This window comes from Ambystoma mexicanum, chromosome 9 (genome assembly GCF_040938575.1).
Source record: "Ambystoma mexicanum isolate Mex_15411 chromosome 9, UKY_AmexF1_1, whole genome shotgun sequence".
Classification (NCBI taxonomy): Eukaryota; Metazoa; Chordata; class Amphibia; order Caudata; family Ambystomatidae; genus Ambystoma; species Ambystoma mexicanum.
In genome coordinates, this window is record NC_090931.1 from 928685968 (window position 1) to 928705285 (window position 19318).

Consider the following 19318-nt stretch of genomic DNA (forward strand, 5'->3'; position numbering starts at 1 on the left):
AGCGACTGCCGCAGATCATCAAACTGGCTATGGCCCGAGATAAGGTCATCTGGAACCGTAACCGGAACCAAGCCCCCATCAGAGCCTTCATCACCCTCTGAAATGTACTCCAGGCAGGGAGAGGAAGACCTCTGTGGACCAAAGCAGTGCCTGATCTTAGCCATAGCCTTTCTAGGGGCAAACCCCGTGCCACAGGGCCCCTCCGACACCACCGCCCCGAAAGGCGTCGAGGGCGCCGAACAAGTCGGCGTTGACAGAAAAGGCGTCGACGTCAGCTGCAGCGCCGCCAGCATCGACACAGGCCTCGAAGCCGGAGCTCCGAGCGTGTCTCGACGACCTAGGCGCCGACGACCCCCTCGGAGGCAGAGCCTCGAGAGAAATCGTAGACGACCTCGGCGCCAGTCTTCTTCGAAGACGGCACAGGATCACGCGGTCGCGAGCGCGTCGAGGACCGGGACATGGAAGGGGCATGGCGAGAACGGCTACCCTTGTCCGAGCGGGACCTCTCCCGCGAGCCGTGCCGACCACCCAAGCCCAAAGGCGTACGGTGTCTCGACCGGTGCCGACCGACCCCACTCGGAGGCGCAGACGGACCGGTGCCCTGCGATTCAAGAATCGCTAGCATCTACTTCCCGAAGGAAGCCCATTCCTCCGGTGTCGCTTGCATGGAGGGATAAGCGACCTGCCGACGGGCGGAGTCCTCGGAAGAGGACGGGGAAGGCGACCTATGCCGGCGCTTCCGGGAATGCCCCGAAGAGGCGTAGGAGTGGCGAGACCGACTCCTGGAAGGAGACCCACTGGACTTCCGACGATGACGCGGAGAGTCACCCCTCGAGTCATCCGTCGAAAGCCCCGCAGACCTCGACTTCCGGGCTTAGACACCCGGCCTACCGACAGCTTCTTGCGTTCCCGCAAGGCATTTGCCATGAGCGACTGGCAGTCGACACAGTCGTCCGTATCGTGGGCCTCCCCGAGGCACCAGAGGCAGGCGTTGTGCGAGTCCGTGACCGACATCTTGGACCCACAGTCCCCGCAGTTCTTGAAGCCCGGACGCTGGGTTGAAGATGAGAAAGACATCGCCACAAACAGGTCTTCACAACAAACCGAACAGGTTCAACGAACCAAGAATTGAAAACAGCAAACTCCAACGAGTCGAGGCGTACCAAGATTCACGAAGCGAACACGTTTGTGGAAAAAACAGAACTGAGGCTATGGGCGTCCTACTTATCACATCAGGTGACGTCGGCCGTCGGAGGAGGTCCTCGGGGACGGCGCATCGACGCAAGAGCCAAAGATTTTCCGAAGCAGCACAGCTGTGGACATTACTGGTCATAGATATGGAATACATCGGAGGACCCAATCCCCTCGAATGCTAAGTTTGCCTAAAGTGTGTTTTAAATAAATAATGATATACTTTTAATACAAAGCTCTGGTCAGTGTTTGTTTGCCCTACTGTCTTTTTAGCCCTATTTTGTATGCTATATATACTGCCCTACTCTTCTTGAGAGAGGTCCGACTGCTCAGCCACAGCTACCAGGTAAATCTGGGTGGTGCAGACTGCTACCAATTGGGTTTACTGCTTAATCCTGTAGTCTTAATCTTTTTGCAGTGTTCCCCAAGGGAACTGCACAGGATTATGCCCAACAGTGAGCTCCTAGCGCAAGTTGCCGGGCATGATTAGGGGGGGGTTGCGAGGGCCACTTTCTTCGTTCCGAGGTCGATTTGGATGTAGTGGTGGTCAGACCAAGGGATGGGGGTGTTGGCCGTAATGAGAAGGGAGCAGTTGCGATGACTGATCCAGTCGAGGGTGCACCCTTTGATATGAGTGGGTCAGAAATGGAGTGCGTGAAGCCAAGGTTGGACAGCACCTTCTTGAGTGATTTCGCAGGGGGGGTCCTTAGGGACGTTCGGACATAGATGCAAATCTGGACAGCCTTCCTTTATCGGTTCTCTCCGATGACACTAGCATCAGCCTAGACGTGCTCATCACTGCCGAAGAAATATCCGCTGCCATCGACTCTGGCCTTGGGTAAAGCCCCCAGCTCCAACAGCTTCCCGATTGATTTCTATAAGCAATAGAAAAATAGAAATGTCGCCTGGTTCCCCACCTCTTGGCACTATGGAACAAATCCCGTTAGCTGGATATGTTCCCTCTCACCCTCTGCGAAGCTATTATAACCATACTGCTCAAACCAGGCAAGCCTTCTACTCAATGTGGGTCATATCGGCCTCTCTCAAACTGTGATGTCAAGATCTACGCTTAGGTATTGGCCATACAGTTGTCCCCTTACATGCCCCACATCATACACCCAGACCAGGCTGTATTTATACCAGGCAGATCCACTTCTCTTAACCTGCGTCGTTTAACCTGCGTCGTCTCTTTAATATCAGCCAGATTGACCCCCAATGTCCACACTGTAGTAGCATCCCTTGACATGCAGAAGGCCTTTGATTCTGTATCTTGGAACTACCTTTGGTGGGTGCTGAAGAAATGCAACTTTGGGCCCCGATTCCTCTCATGGGTTAAACTATTGTACTCAGACCCTGTAGCAAGAGTTCACATGGAGGACAGGTGCTTCTCCCCCGCCCACCTTTTGTATAGCCCGCGGCACGAGACAGGGATGCCCCTTCTCTCCATTTATCTTTGCCATAGAACCCTTGGCGGATAGGATGCGGCAGACATATTCACACAGAGGCCTGCAACTACTGGATGCTCACGATGTTTCCCTATACACAGAGGATTCCTTCCTTTTTATACGCTCCCCTGAACATAACCTCGCCCCAATCCTTGAAGTCATACACTTTGGACAACTGTCTGGTCTTAAGGTTAACTGCACAAAATCAACACTTTATCCACTTACTGATGCCATCGCCCCTCCCCTTGATCTCATGGGATTCACGTGGGCACAATCGGAATTCACATATCTCGGGGCAGTGGTAGCTCACAAACAAGACAGGTTACATGAGACCAATTACCTCAATTTAATTATTTTACTACACTTACAAATAAATGCCTGGGTTGGGCCAAACTCCCATTGTCCCTTGCAGGCAAACTTGGCATCTTAAAAAATGGTAGTACTCCCAACGTTTTCAATCGGTTTCTTAATCTTCCCCTGTGGCCGGGTAGAGAATTTTTTCGATCACTAAACCGCACACTTAATGAATTCTTGTGGCACTCTGGTGCCATCTGCCTCAAATTCACCACATTAGCTTCTCCCACGGAGAACCGTGGCTTTGGTGCTCCCAACTTCGAAAAATATTGGCTGGTCACCCAAGCGCAATTTGCGTCGTATTAGTTTACCGCCTTAAATACCCCCCCCCCCCTCTCGCATGTATGCCTTGACCAACGTGTGGTGGTGGGGGGGAGTGGGGCAATCACGATATCCACCCCCTAGCACTTTCCTCTCCCAAACTTAACTGTGGCCCTCTTGACCCGGTTGGCGTTACACTTACAGCTCTCACTAGAATATGGACACGCCTTGGTAGCCCTCACCCATGCCACAGCAGTCTACCTCTCTGGAATTTCCTCTCCGGCGCTCCCTGCATTCCCCTGCCTGAGGCACGGCCCTGGCCAGAGGCTGGTTTTGAGACCATTCGGGATGTCTTTGACCAGGGCAACTTTGGACATTGACCTTGCGTTTATTAAATCACCCATTTGGCTCCAGTACTCAGGCCTCACTGAATTTGAAAGAGTAGATATCCCAGTTTTCCTATCATATCGTTCAATTCCCGTTTTAAGCTGATCCAATTTAAAACCCTACACAGATACCACTACACACCAATCCAATTACATCGAATGTTCCCAGACCACTCTCCCAGGTGCCCTAGATTTAGGTCTGAAGATACAACCTATATTCATATGATCTGGGCCTGCCCTCATCTCACTCAATTCTGGGCCGAGATCTGCTCCACACTCATCTATCCTAGACCATGAGTTCACCCCATCCCCACTGAAATACCTCTTCCATGATTTTCCTGGCTTTCACTGTGACTCCAGAAAGCTTGCTGGTTTATGCATGTTACTTGCAGTGCGATGCATCCTGCTATGTTGGCTCCGTCCCCAGGTACCCACACATGCGCAGTGGCTATCTGCTGTTACCTGGGCATCCGACACAGAAGAGACATGGGCGACTCAACTGCCGCCAACGTCCAGACCGAGTTATGTGCGGCCCCAATTCCGCTCCCATCTTTCCTCTATATCCGGTATGACAGATGGCTCTTCTTCCGCACCATCTTCCCCTGGTAATAATCCCATCTAGACGATGGTTCTGAATGATAAACCAAATATGCTTAGTGTTTGGCCACTGTTCTGATGACCCACTGTGCTCAATTACTGTTGCTGTACAATGACCATGTGCTAATTTTGAGATTAACGATCGTCTCCACTGCTCACTTTTTCATGTGTAATGTCAAGTGTAACAAATAGTTTTAAAAAAGTAAAGTTACAACAGCGTAGGATTGTTATGCAATTTGTACTGTTATGAAATTGCATAACAGTCACTGCATGACTGACAGGCGCTACTACCCTTGAAATACTGACTGTATTCACAAAGTATGTACAACCTGATTTTAACCCCCCCATGAATAGCTGACTGCATTCTGAATTGAATCTGTAATAGGTTTGACTTACCTTGACTTCTCATTGTATTCTTAATAGGGTTATACTTGAGGGTATATCCCTCAAGTAGTGAGGTGGTTTCTATAATTGTTAATATTATGTGATGGTACTTATTTAACCAAGAATCATCTTGGCCCACTCTTATTTAAATATTTTTAAAATTCAGTGTTTGTGTCTTTGTAACATATGTATGCTACCATTTCTTTGTACCAAGCTACAGCCCTCTCTCCCGCCTAAGATAAGCCTTGCCACTCATACTCCAGTGGTACAACCTACGGCTCCTACAGAAGCGGCTCCAAACTGTCTGCAGGTGTCCGCAGGGGAAGCCAGTGGCCAACCGTCAACCAGCAACTACTAGGACCAGTACGGTAGGAGTGGCCCGGGTTGGGAGTAGAGCAAATGCTCTACCCTGGAATCCTAGCCACTTGGTAAACTTATCTAAAACACTGACCATTTTCCATCGCTTCCCTCGTTCCCACACTGTCAATTCTAGCTGTGTTTAGTATTTTACTCAACTGCTTCAATTGAACCTCAAATCTAGATGTTTAGTATTGTTCCGTTAGGCGTATGCCTCTCTCAGTAGCAGTGTTTGGGACTGTACTGAACTGTTCCTCAAATCTAGCTGCTTTTAGCCCTTTACTCAATCATACAATTGACTCAGATCTAACTGCATTTAATATTGTACTCAATTGACTTTCAATCCTAGGTGTGCTTGGTATTACACTCAATTGTTCTGTTAGGCGTAGACCTCTCTCCCACTATACAGGATCCTCAAATCCAGCTGGATTTTAGGATTGTATTGAATTATTCAATTGTCTCTCATAACGAGCAGTACCAGGTCCAACAGCGTTTGTTACTGTACTGAATTGACTTCAGCTGTGTTTGGTATTCTACTCAAATGTTCTGCTAGGCGTAGGCCTCTCCCACTATACAGGACCGCAATATCCAGCTGTGCTCAGTCACCACCTTAAGCCAGGCCTCTCCCGCTGTCCAGTCACCTCAGATTTGGGTGCAGTATTACCCCCTAAAAACCCATACCTCCCTCTAGCCACCAAGCAGTCCTGGAACCAGCTACTTGAATGATGGCCCAAGCCCGTTTGAAACAGGGTCCCCCAAAGCCCTTCCGGGACACAATCTAAGCGGTAAGCACTGCCTGCCATTATTGATCATCCACACCAGTGAAACTAAGCCCTACATCCCACCAATACCTGAGATCTATCACTACCTACCTTAACTCAGTCTTAAACACCCAACAACCAAACGCCCACTACCCAATACCCCCAACAGTGCACCCATAGGAAATGCAGCCGATCCAAAAGAGACTGAACCTGAGAGCATCCAAGCGTATCAAGACTAAAAGGAACATCAATACTGTGCTTGCACAATACATCACAGAGGACCACTTACCCTGCTACCTCTGCACCGTGAACCAAAATGCCCCGACCCAGAAAGGGACGCCGAGAAAGAGCAAGATCGTGTAAATATGGCCACAGACACACAATACCAACAGAACTCAGCAGAAGCAGCCTCAAATGCAGGAAACACCATGCCTAACACGGTTATCACCAGAACAAACTATGTGAGAGAAAAATCCTTACATCTTATACCCTACCTCGTGACAACCACAGAGCGGCGATACCTCAACACAAAAATCCTGAAACAAAGAACCCCCCGAAACACCTGGAAAAGACGGGAGCACCCAATAAGAGTGGGATGATTCCAACCCCCTTACCCCATACATCACAAGAACAGAGGGGCACCATCGATACCAACAACATACCAGACAAGACGGATGCCCTGGTAACCAACAACCCTACCCTACCATTAACGTAACAGACCGATTCAATGAAGAAGCCATCACTGATCTTCATCCAATCATCTTCACTGGAGAAGCACTAAGATCAAACAGTCATGCTATCAACCTAGTGGACCGCCTCAATGAAGAAACAGCCGTCGCTGTCCTTCATCCAATCAACACCAAAACAAACACCACGACCGGACAACTACAAACCTAAACAAGGAACCACCATTATTAAACACAAGGTCAACGTCCAAACATTCAACTGAAATATACGACCTATCAGACGGAGGCATCGACACCCTATCTGTAACAAACATGGCTAGACGACAATTACAAGATCACTCAACAACTGCCTGCCTGAAAACTGCATCCAACCACACAGGAAAACTAGAAGAGGGGGGCGGGGGGGTTCACTGGCAATCACCCAAAAGGAACAACTGGAAGATCCATTAAACAGATAGATGCAGTATTAAGGATTTGCATGTATCAGTAAACCCCAAAATAAACCTGAAATTCATACGGAGATACAGACCACCAACCTACGATGCAACCTTCGTAGAAGCCTTCATGGAAGCAATCACCATCCTAGCCATCAGACACAATCATCTGATCATCCTCAGAGATTTTAACATCTGGTTCGAGGAAGAAACCACAACCACACAAAAATCTTTAACCGCCCAACTAGCAGCAATGAATCTACAACTAGTCAAAGGAGCAACACACTCAGCAGGGCATACACTTGATGCAATCTTCGCCAACAATTAACTCATTCCACGGCACCCCCAATTCAAATCCTCTGGAGCGACCACCTCATCATTCCATTCATAATCACAGTGGCCGTTCCAATAGACCAGCAATAAGACAAACCACTGATCACCTTTAAAAGAAATTGGAGAACCAACAAAAATGTCAACCTAACTGAACTCCTGGAACTCATACCACAAGCAACAATTACGGAAGAAGCTGACCTGGACAAAAGAGTAGCCTTACTCCACACCTGGATCGGAACAACCCTAGACGACATGGCCAAAGAAAAACCCTTCACCCCCCTCACGTAAAAAAAAAAAAAAAAAAAAAAACACAATGGCAAAATGGTTCACCCCGCTACTCAGCGCCATGAAAAGAAAACCGAAAACTAGAATCAGATTGGAGGAACACCACCACCACAGCAAGCAAATTGAAATTTCTACAACAGATCCGCTCATACAAAAAGGAAATACAAAAATAGCGGAGAGGAAACGCTACAACAACCAAATTTAAACACCCAAAAACAACTCTTCAAAATCATAAATGAAATTAAAAAAATACCGGGAGGCAAGATGCCAAGTCCATCGATTAAACTATGCGATCACTTCAAAAATAAAATTACTTCCATCCAACATACCATACAAAGACCACACTACACACCTCACCTATCCTCACACGGAACATCCAAACAAACTACAAAACTTTGAAATATCAGTGGAGACTTCATCAAACTAGTAAGTCAAGTAACAAATCAGACTCTCCAGAAGAGCCCCCACCCAACCCCCAGGACATATACAAATCAATTCTCAAACAAGGAACTCCCATGGAATACCATAGGAATGTCCTCCACCTTTTAATCTCAACAGGTAAAGTACCACAGGCCTTCAAATATGCGGACATCAGGCTGCTACTCAAAGAAAACAGAAAACGTAGAGGACTTATCCGACTACAGACCCATTTCCAATATCCCGTACATAGCCAAACTGCTAGAAACATACGTTTATAAAACATAAGAATTCATAGAAGAGCACTGCCTACTAGACTAGGAACAAGTTGGATTCAGACCAATGAGGAACGGAATCAGCTCCCCTCTCAATATGGGACGACCTAACAAACGCAGACTCGGACAACAGTACTGCCTTGATACTTCTTGACCTATCCGCAGCATTCGACACCGTCAACCACGACATCCTCATAACGAGATTAGAAGGACTGGGAATTTCAGACACCGCCCTACTATGGATCAAATCCTTCCTAACAAAACAAAAGGTTTCATCCATACGATTTCTAAGTCCAAATCAAGAGACTCCACATGCAGAGTACCACAATGATTATCTTTCTCCCCGCTTTTATTCAACATCTACCTATATCTATCTATTAATCAAAATAGGTCAAAAGACACGGCCTCACCTGCTACAACTACGCTGCCGAGACAAATCTTCAAAATACAAAACACCTGAGAAAAAAAACGCAACACTAGAGAATTGCCTTCGTGATATATTCAACTGGATGAATTTGAACCACCTCAAAATGAACCCAGGCAAAACAGATCATGATCGTCACATAAAACAGAGGGGCCAACTACATCCCCTGGCCAAGAGAACTTGGCATGACCCCAGCACCATCTTCAATTGTAAAAAAAAAAACACCTAGGGGTCCTGATGGACAACCTCACTCTAGAGTCACAAGTAAACACTCTACTCAAGAAATGCTTCTTTCTCCTGTGAGTGGCAAAAAAGGATCCTAGCGTTCCTGTCATTCGCCAACACACACCATCATCATCGCTCTGGTCATGTCCAGAGTAGATTATGCCAATCGCTTATACCTGGGTATGCTTTAACGAGTTAAAGACTACAACACAAAATGCAGCCGCCAGACTCCTCAAACTATCCCGAAGAGAACACATCACACCCATGCTTAAAAAAAAAAACAAAAAGAAAAAACACAAACACTACATTGGCTACCAATATAACAGCAAATAAAATTCAAATCAATGTGTATCACGTGCAGAGCAATACACAACCAAGGCACAGAATTCCTGAGATATAAATAACGCCTACACCAGCCAACAAGAAAGCTCAGATGGACATCTGCCTGGAACCGAAACCCTAGAACAGAAGAAAACTCAGGAGGATGCTCTCTCTCTCACCAGGCACAACGAAAACCTGGAATGACCTACCAAAGAAAATACGGAACACACGAAACCACCTAATCAGGAAACTGCTCAAATCCTGGCTCTTCACTGTGTAACTAGAAGACCACCCACAAGAACGCCCACACCGCTAAACGATGAATAAAGCTACCGATCTCAGTGCCCACCAAACAAACAGAATCCAAGGACTGCACCCCACGACATACCATAAGACATGAGAGATAGCCACAAGAGGAGGACACTAAAGACTGAACACCATCAGACCAAGACGAAAGCACTGACTCATCCACAGCATCCTGGCCTGACCTGGCATTCACATAGATAGTAGGTTAAGAGGAGACCACAGCTCCTGCGCCGACACCCAAGGAGGAGAATAGACACTCCAACCTCACTATACATACTTCACTCGAATACAACACTATACATAGTTCATTATAATACAACAGGGAGTGCGTCGCACTAAAACCTAAATTTCAGGCGTAGGACTCTCCCTATACAAGACTCTCAAATCTAACTGTTTTCGCACCGTGCAGGATTCACAAAAACTAAGCATTCAGTCATACTGTGAATATTAGTTGCAAAACAAGTTTTCTGCATACTTGACTCACTCAAAAAACGAACACAACCACCTGTCGCGCCGCAAGCCGCATTCACTTCACCACACTGCAATACAAACCGCACCAGCAGCACACGAGGACTAACATCGCTCCGATACTCGCACCTAAGCTCAGCGCACAGTGTATACCAACATGAAGCTGCCAACAGGACACCGCTCCTCTCACTATCCTACTCCCTCTTCACACTAACCCATCCCCGCCTTCTCGTTTGCAGATCCGCCAGAGCGCCTGGGGACCAACTCAGTTGGTGACAGTGCGTGGTACAAATGCTTTAACATTCTACTAACGGTGGAGTTTTGTACCGTCTCAGTTGTATGGTTTTGCTAGAGTACAGCTAGTGAGAAAGGGCATACGAGGTACACAAAGCTTACAGATGTTTAGTAATGTACCCAATTGACTCACATGGCCATGCTAATCTCTAGGTTCATTCCCACCCACGTCCTGCCCCTATCCGCCCAAAGGAAATCATCCAGAGATATGAGCTACGTTTATTAAGCTTTACCATCAAACGTTGCGCTCAAAGTGCCTGCAAGTGTTTTTCCAAAAAAGTCAGTGAATTACTTAATTGGCGCTATAACAGCACTACTTGTGTAATAAAAAGTGTCTTTGACAGGTCTGCCTTTAGCCACTCGATTTAGAAGCACTGTATCATTCACTAAAGTCCTGTAAAAAAAAAAGCATTGGAAAAACCAAAATGTCTGGCTTGTGGATAAGTATTAGACATTTTCAAGGTACTGCTATTATATGCCCAGGTACTCACAATATTGTGCAGGAGCTACCATCCATGGGCAGTTAATACCGCTATGACAGTTCCTGGTACATGCTTTCCCCATGCCAAAACATTTGTCATTACCAGTGCTCGTTTAACATTGAGGAAACTGTAGCATCAGGACCAATATTCTGCTCATTCAATACAAAGTTGGTCCAACACTTCTATTTCTTATGGGAGAACATAAATTAAGGGCTCGGAAACAAGCCATTTAAGTGGAATGTTAAGGTAGCAGAAGAATGTAAAATACAAATGAAATGCACCAAGAAAAAAACACTTCAAATTTACAGCATAGCAATGCAAAGTACATCAACAGTTGTCATTTCAAACTTTAGTTTGAAAACTGAAGACTTTTCATTGCAGTAACAAACCACACAAGATGCACTAGTAATATTATGAAACTAGGTGGGATGGATGCAACAGGAATTGGCTAGGGTGATGGGCTTCACTGTAGAAGTAAGTCTTTATTATAAATAGTTAATCAGGGCAGAGTGAAGGGTGGGGGGGAATAGGTCAGCAAACATCTGAAAAGGTAGACTGAAAAATGTGCTTCATCTGCATTGTATCAAGTATCCAGCATCATATTTTCAAGATGGTCAGTTTGCAATACTTACCACCCTATAAATATAAACACCATTCCATATTCATGTCTGGCTGTGCAGGTCTACAATGTAGCTTACTGTTCGGCACAATAGGTTAATTGATTTGAAGTGCAGTTCAAACATACCAGAGTGTGCATGTTACCACTGGTTGTGACAAAAGACTACCACTTACCTTCGAAACGCAGTGTTAGATTCCTGAATGGTGCATCAATAAAATTTCATAAAAACAAGGTAAAAACAAAAATGATTTTTATTTTTTCAACAATACAATTAAAACCATAATTGTACACTGGAACAATAGCAAAAAAAAGATGTCTTGCCCATTTTAAAACGCTCAACATTTTCTATTGGAAAAAAACTGACATCCATTAGGTTTCCTTTATTGGTTTCCTTGGAGGGAAGATTTCACAAATATGCTTTGCTAACAACATTAGGGGGAAATAAGCTGTCACTGTCCACAGGGACTGTGTCCCGTCGACTGTGTCCTGTCACGTTTTCAGTCAGTCAGCTCAGGGTCATGTCAATATTTAGTCTCTGTTCTGCAGAAAGAACACAACACAAGTATGAACACAATCATCTGAATGGAAAATTATAAACATTTGCTTAATAATATGCAAGAAGAAATCAAGCTTGCCATTGAATAGGTTATCTGGCATAAATCAATGTTGAACACAAAAGGGCAGCTTTCTTGGAACGTGTGTGCAACATAGTACACTACAGATCAATAAGAAAATAGTATATACAGCACTATAACGGTTTGAGATTTTATCGGAGGAGTTACAATATACAACTCATTTGGGTCTTATGATGGCAGGACCATGGAGTTTACACTGCTTGAAGCCCAGTGCCAATATTAATGTGTTTATCTGAAATTTGCAAACCTTTGGGTCAGCTGAGCAAGGAAACAGAATGCTCTTGATAACATGGCATCACAGTCAAGAAGGAAACCATGTTTGTGGAGCTTTAGGCATGGTACACTTGTCTTCCATCACAGGTTGGTATAATGGGGACAGATTTGGAAGAAAGCAGCAGACAAATTTAAAATAATTCTCAAATGTCCCACCTCACCTATATGGGACAAGATCTTTATGTGAAAGAAATGAGAAGTTTAAAAAGTTGTAAATGGGACTATTGTACCAATTATGCCAGTTGGGTATGCATCTATATTAAGACCAAACTGGGGCAACAGTGTTAACAAAATATAATACTGTTGTATACTGCTTGTATTTGAGAGATTGAAAATGATACATTAATAACAAAAAATAAAACTACAAAAAACAGAAAGTTTTTCTAACTGAAGAGACTATGGCAATCTGGATTTATGGAAGCTCACAGAATCACAATGATCTAAATGATTCATTACTCCTGTGTAAGAATACACAGTCACAACATATGAAGACCACTTACAATTTCGTCATTCTTGACGTCAGCCTCGACTCCAGTGGAGGTGGTCAAGTGTTTAACTGAACTTACAAATCTGTGCTAAGGCACCACAAGCTACAAGGCGCACCCACTACTTTCACACAACCCCTTACCCAATTACCATGGATTTATAACTCCACTCTACATACCACCCAGTATATACTCATTCCCTTTGGACTACAGTCATTTCTGTATCATGTATTGTCACCATCCATTAGCCAGTTGCACACTACCTTTCTCACTGATGCAGTGTTAGGGAGATTTATCATTGTTAGGCTTCATCCACTCTCCTAGTGAGATCCCCCCCCAATCACTTTTTGCTGGACTTCTGGACCTTTTTCTTAAATCCTGAATGAGTGGAGCCTTTTCCCACTCATTTATTCTTATGGGCTCTATCTTTTGTATATGTGAACTGTATTATGGAGTCTAGTCTATACACTCAAAGGCATCTGTATTTTACTATTGCAGCACACAGCTCCTTAGGGGCAGTGTTGCTGAGGACCCTTGGGGTCCTCAGATTATTTTCTTTATCCTAGAGTAACTACAGTTTAACGAGAGGTACTTGATCTCTCCTAAAACGTCATAGTTAGAGATTTGTACACACCACCTTATGTAGAGTGCCAAAGGGCCTAGTAACCCCCCCTTCTCTCTGCTCCTTTGACTTCTTAGTCACTGTTGGGCAGAATTGCATGTAGTACCCGCTGTGACGACCACATACAATTAGGACTAGCGGTGTAAGCAAAACCAACCTTTGGTAGAAGTCTGTACTACACAGTTTTCGGTAGCGAGCTTAGCAGCCAGGATCATCTCAAGAGGGAATGTGAGCACTAAAAGATGTTACACAGAGGTCTTACAATCACAGTGTTTCAAGTAGACACTTACACTCAAGGTCTCTTAGTAAAACAATTATACATTTATTACACAGTCATTTAGAAAACATTCACTTGGAGGCAAATTATACACAAATACACTCCAGCACAAAAATCAATAAATTTGAGTAAATTAGGCTTCCCTAAAATAGGAGCAAAATTGCATTTGTCACTTTAAATAGGAGTAAAGAGGCAAATGTTAATAGAATAGACCACAAATACTTTCTTAGTCAGTGCAAATAGTTTCAGTTCACTAGGACTCGATTCAGTTCAATAGGCCTAGGCCAAAGTCAATGGGCTAGTGTCTTGGATAGGAAAGAGCAGTTCTAGTAGTTAATGGTAAAGTGTTTGCCAAAGTTCTCAGTAGTTTGTACGAAAAAGAATCAAATGTTAGGTCACAAGCTGATTAGGCCTGAAAGTTGGGAAAGTTCCACAAACTTCCACCACGAGAGGCAAGTTCTCTCAATCGGGTTGGCACAGTACCTTAATATGATGAAAAGATGCTGTGTTACCTGGCAATTCCTGCAGATCTCGCTGTTCTGGAGCCTCAGTCGTGGGGACAAGAGGGAGGATGTCGGGGGACTCCTGCACTGCACGAGGACTTGTCAAAAAGCTGGCAAATGGAAGATCTTTGATTCGCGGAGCTGTCGTCAAGCACACAAGCTGGTGCCCTTCCCCCCCCTGGTTAAACCTAATCAGCTCTGAGAAGTATCCAGATGGATTACGAGTTGATTGGTCCCACCAACTCAAAGGAAGAAGTCATCCTTGAAGGGGCATTTCTGTCGAGATGAACTTGGCAATTCAGACCTGCAGCAGGGCTTCACCTGGCAAACCAACGGTCCAGGAGTTGCAGCCGCCGCCCTCTTCCAGCTAGTCTTCGGTTCCTTCGTTCCAGTGGTCGACTGCATTCCAAGCCAAGAGACTCACCATTTAAATTTCTCCCTTTCATTCCAGCCTGGCTGTCACTCACCCAGCAGGGTGGCTGTCCTTGCCGGACAGTCAGCCAATCACGCCAGAGTGCATTTGGGTCTTCTAGGAGACTAAGCACAGGGAGTGTCAGGCACCTCCCTCACTTCCTGCCCACCCCAGACACTCAGGCGCCAGAGGCGGTCTTCAGCCCGGAAGCCCGCCAAAGGCGTACGAATAAAGACCAAACCTGGTTTGGCGCACAGAGACAAACTCTAGAAGGACCTTTCCAAAAAGAAACTGAAAAAAGACAACAAGGACCTGTTTAAACAAAGGGGTTTAAGGCACAATCGTGAAAAACATGGCTCCCGCGATTTTTAGCTACCAGTGTTCGCGGTCGGGAAAAATCATGATAGTTTGTTGTAAAACCACGGCCGCCAGCCATTTCGATATGAAAGGGTAGAATTTGACTGCTACATGAGTTTCTAGACAGGGGATACTAGGTAACCCCTCCAGCACTCTACAGGAAGATAGTGTGTGCTGGGTCTATGAATTGAAAAAAAAGACTAGCAAGTTCAATTTATCCTTACATTCTCTGGGAAACCATAGTTTATACCAGAGAAGGTATTTAAACCTTTGGGAAGTCTAAAAGATTGTCACTGCACTGAGGGTGCTGTGTAACACATGAAAAGATGATGCCTATGGAGTTATCTAAAACACCATAATCAAAGAACACAAGAGGAAAAACACATCATACAAGCGAGTGGGGAAAAAGGGTCACTCTTTACAGGTAAAAAAAAATCCTCAAAATCCAGCAAAGTTGCTGGGGGTCTCTAAGGTTCTAAGGTTCAAGGAATTAGCACATTTATGATAATTCTCCCCAACACTCGTCCCCCCACCCCCAGACGAAGGGACAGGAGGATTATCTACCCCTGGATGAATCTCCTTATTCCAGTCGGTCACAAATTCTGGAGAGACCATCGGCATTTTGGCGATTACACCCTGGCCTGTGTTCAATGGTAAAAATCAAACCCCTGTAGGCGGATTGACCATCTTAACAATTTAGGACTCCCGCCCCCCCCCCCCCCCCCTTCATCTGCTTTAACCATCAAGGGTTGGTGGTCAGTCTGAATCACAAAATTAGATCCATACAAGTTTGGTCTAAACTTCAGTGACCACACAATAGCAAAACATTCTCTTTCAATGGCTGCCCACCTTGTCTCTGGTTCCTTCAGCTGATGTAGCAGATGGGGTGCTACCTACCTTTCTCATCCAGCTGACTCAGAAGTGCACCTATACCTGTATTGGAAGCATCTGTTTGCACAATGAAGGTTTGGCTGCAGTTAGGAGCACTTAAGACTGGAGCTTGACAAAGGGCTTTCTTAAGTCCTTCGAACGCCTTGGTGCACTCCTCATTCCACCTGACCTTTATAGGAAATTTGGGCGAGGAGACCACATTGAAGGGATAAGCTATGGACCCATAGTGCTCTATGATGTTCCTCTAATAAACAGTGAGACCTAAGAAGGCTCACTTGTGTTCGAGTAGTAAGGATGGCCCATTCTTGTACTTTGCTAGGCAATGGCCTTATTTCACCTCTCCCTACCTCATGTCCAAGGTAGACCACTTTGCTCTGACCAATTTGACATTTACTTGCCTTTATGGTCAGCTGGGCCTGCTCAAGAGCCTGCAAAACATATCCTAGGTGGTCAACATGTTCTTTCCAAGTAGGGCTGAACACAGCAATGTCATCCAAGTATGCCATGCAGAAGTCCTCCATCCCATTCAGAACTTGATTAACCAGCCTTTGGAATGTTGCAGGTGCATTCTTTAATCCAAAAGGCATTACCTTAAACTGGTAGAGGCCTGCTGGGGTTGAAAATGCAGTTCTCCTTGGCATGGTCTGTCAGATCCATTTGCCAATAGCCTGACGTGGAGTCAAATGTACTGGGCTGACCCAAGTTTGTCCACCAGTTCATCTGTCCTATGTAAATGATGGGCATCAGTCTTTGTGACTGCATTTACACACAGCATCTCAATTCCTTGGATCCTGCCTTTGGCACTAGTACAACTGGACTAGACCATGGACTTGTAGATGGGTCAAAAATATGCTTGATCTCGGGGTAATAGAGCCCTTCCTTTGTGTGGGTTCTTAAATGGTCTGACATTCTATTACCTCTGCTTTTAACAGGTAAACAGTCACAAGTGAGAATATCATGCTGGGCCCAAAAGGTCAAGCCTGGTGATAGGGAAAACAGGGAGGCAAACTGATTTAACAGATTTGCACTCCTCCTGCTGTTCCAGTGTCAGATTAGAAGAGAGATTAACTCCCATTTTCTCATCTACAGGTTGTCCCCTGAAGAGATCGGGTAGAGGTTCACTCTCCTCCTGAGCAGAAGCTAGAAGCAAAGCTCCCACTTCTGGTCTTGTGACATAGGCTTTTAGACTGTTGGTGTGAAAGACCGTGGGGCCCTCTTTAGGTTTGCCAGTCCACCAAATAATTAACCTCTCTAAATGTTCCCACAACTTTGAAGGGTCCAATCCATTTGTCCAGTAAGGCCCACTGCATTGTAGGTACCAAAACTAAAACTTGCTGGTCTTGAGTAAACTCAACCATGTTGGACTTCTGGTCATGCCAATGCTTCAGAGCCTGACCTGCAAGTTAGCAGATGCTTCTGTGATCAGGTGTGTCATTCTCCTTCGGAGACCAAGCACATATTGACTCACTGGCTTGGGGAAAGGAGCACTCTCCAACCCCTCCTTAATTAGGGCCAAGGGGCCTCCAACTGGATATCCATAGAGAAGCTCAAAGGGACTAAATCCAACTCCCTCCCTAGCGACTTCTCTATAAGCAAATAAAAAAGGCATGGCAGTAGAAGGTCCCACTTTCTTCCAAGGGGTTCCTCTAAAGCACCCATCATGCCCTTTATAGTTCTATCTAACCTCTCTACCAATACATTCGTCTGGGGATGGTAGGCAGTTGAGAGAACTTGTCACTCCAGTTTTTCCACATGGCCTACATGTAGTGGGACATAAAATGTGATCCCCTGTCAGACGACTTCCTTAGGAAAACCTACCCTGGTAAAAAATACCAAGTAGGGCCTTAGCAACAGCCTGAGCTCTAACAGTCCTCATTAGGCATGGCTTCAGGATATCTAGTAGCATGGTCTACTACAACCAATATAAAAAAGAAATAAAAAAACTTGCCTGAAAAGGTTGGAGTGTCTAAGGGACCAACAATGTCGATTCCTCCCCCTCTCAAAAGGGACTCCCACCACTGGGAGAGGCACCAAGGGTGCCACATTCTTGGTTCCACTCTTGCCAGATGTCTGACAAGTGTCACAGCTCCTACAAAATGTAGGAGACCCCAATTTAGGCCAGTAGAAATATAGAGAAAGCCTTTCCTTGGTCTTGTAGCTCAAACAACCAGCTAAAGGAATCTCATGGGCTAACTGTAGGAACTGGTGTCTTGTCTCTAGAGGCACTACCAGTCTTCTTTAGTCCCCTGGGATAGACTCAGTTGGTTCACTGTAGAAGAGGCCATCTTCCCAGTTCAACCTATGCTTCCCTGGCTCTTGCCCGTCCAGCTGGGAAGCTGCCTGTTGGCAAAGTCCTTCAAGAGTAAGACACTGACCTCTGCCCTACAGGGGCCACCTTCTGCCAGTAAGGACTGCAGCTCAGGATGGTCTTTAGGATCAAGGTCTCCAACAGGGGGAATGTCTTCTTCCAGCTCTGAATCTTCAGCAGCTGATTCAACCTTTCCTGGTTTCACACTCAGCCTCAGCTGGTGGAGCAGTCACAGGTTTGACTTTGGACAGTCCTCTCCGGGATGTCCTTGTTGGTTGCACAGGAGTGCTTTCTTGCTTTTTCTTGAGACCTTGGGTTTCCCGTTTTTCTCATTCGTCTTAGAAATAGCAGTTAGTAATTCCTGTGGACTGGGTGTTATAGATTCCTCTCCAACATCCACTAGAGAGTCAGTTAAGGTACTCAATGGCCTTCCTTGTCTGCTCCCGTTTGCCTTTACTGGGAGGCCTGGGGGTGCTGGATACAACTCCAAGCGTAAGTCATTCCCCAACAGGACTCTCCCAGGCACCTTGAGTCATGTTGTTGCACTGTATGAGAGCTGGTAGTCTAGGAAGCATTTGGACAGGGCCTCCAGCAAGCTTAGTGAGGCCTTTGGGTGCCTTAGCAACATCAGGTTTGAAAAAAAGATTCATCCACCACTGTAATGCTGGCCCCAGTGTCTCTAATGGGAGGGGTCTCCTGACCATTTACAAGTACACTGTCCTTGTCTAATTCAATTCCAGATAACACAAGAATACTACATCTAAACTCTGCTGTTCCCAGGGACACTAAAGAAACACTGGCAGTGACTGCAATGGGGTCTTCAGCCAGTAGTTGAAAGTTTCTACTTGCCATATGTACCACTTCCTCTGGGGAGGAAGCCAAGGAGGTAGTGTGGATCCCCGATTAGCCAATCATTCAGGTAGGGGTAGACTAATCCCACTCTCACCACCTTGGTGAAAACTCTCAGGGCAGAGGTTAGCTCGAATGGCAGAACTCGAAATTGAGAGCCATTGGGGAGAACTTTCATTTCTGTGCCAATTCCTTTTAACCTGCTGGCTTTTTAAATTTGTACCCCTGAGTTGAGTGAGTGGGACCTTTTTCTAACTCACTTACATGTTCCCCCCCCCCCAAACTATGATTTTCTATGTTCCTTAATGTTTAATGGAGTCTGGCAAACTCCATAGGCATCTGCTTTTGCATAGTGACACCACACCTTTTGTGCACTGCCACCGAGCGGTCCCCTGCACTCA

At 45.7% G+C, this 19318-nt stretch overlaps 1 protein-coding gene across 2 annotated transcripts in view; it reads right to left on the bottom strand.

The window, feature by feature from the left end:
• Nucleotides 1-11538: 11538 nt before the first annotated feature.
• RBM45 (RNA binding motif protein 45) overlaps nucleotides 11539-19318 on the bottom strand; it is a 148013-nt gene continuing 140233 nt past the window's right edge. The window contains exon 11 of one of the 2 annotated variants that reach the window (XM_069616112.1): nucleotides 11539-11845. The gene's annotated coding sequence lies outside the window, so the exon portion shown is untranslated. The remainder of the gene's footprint in view (nucleotides 11846-19318) is intronic. The other variant, XM_069616113.1, reaches the window with a different exon arrangement.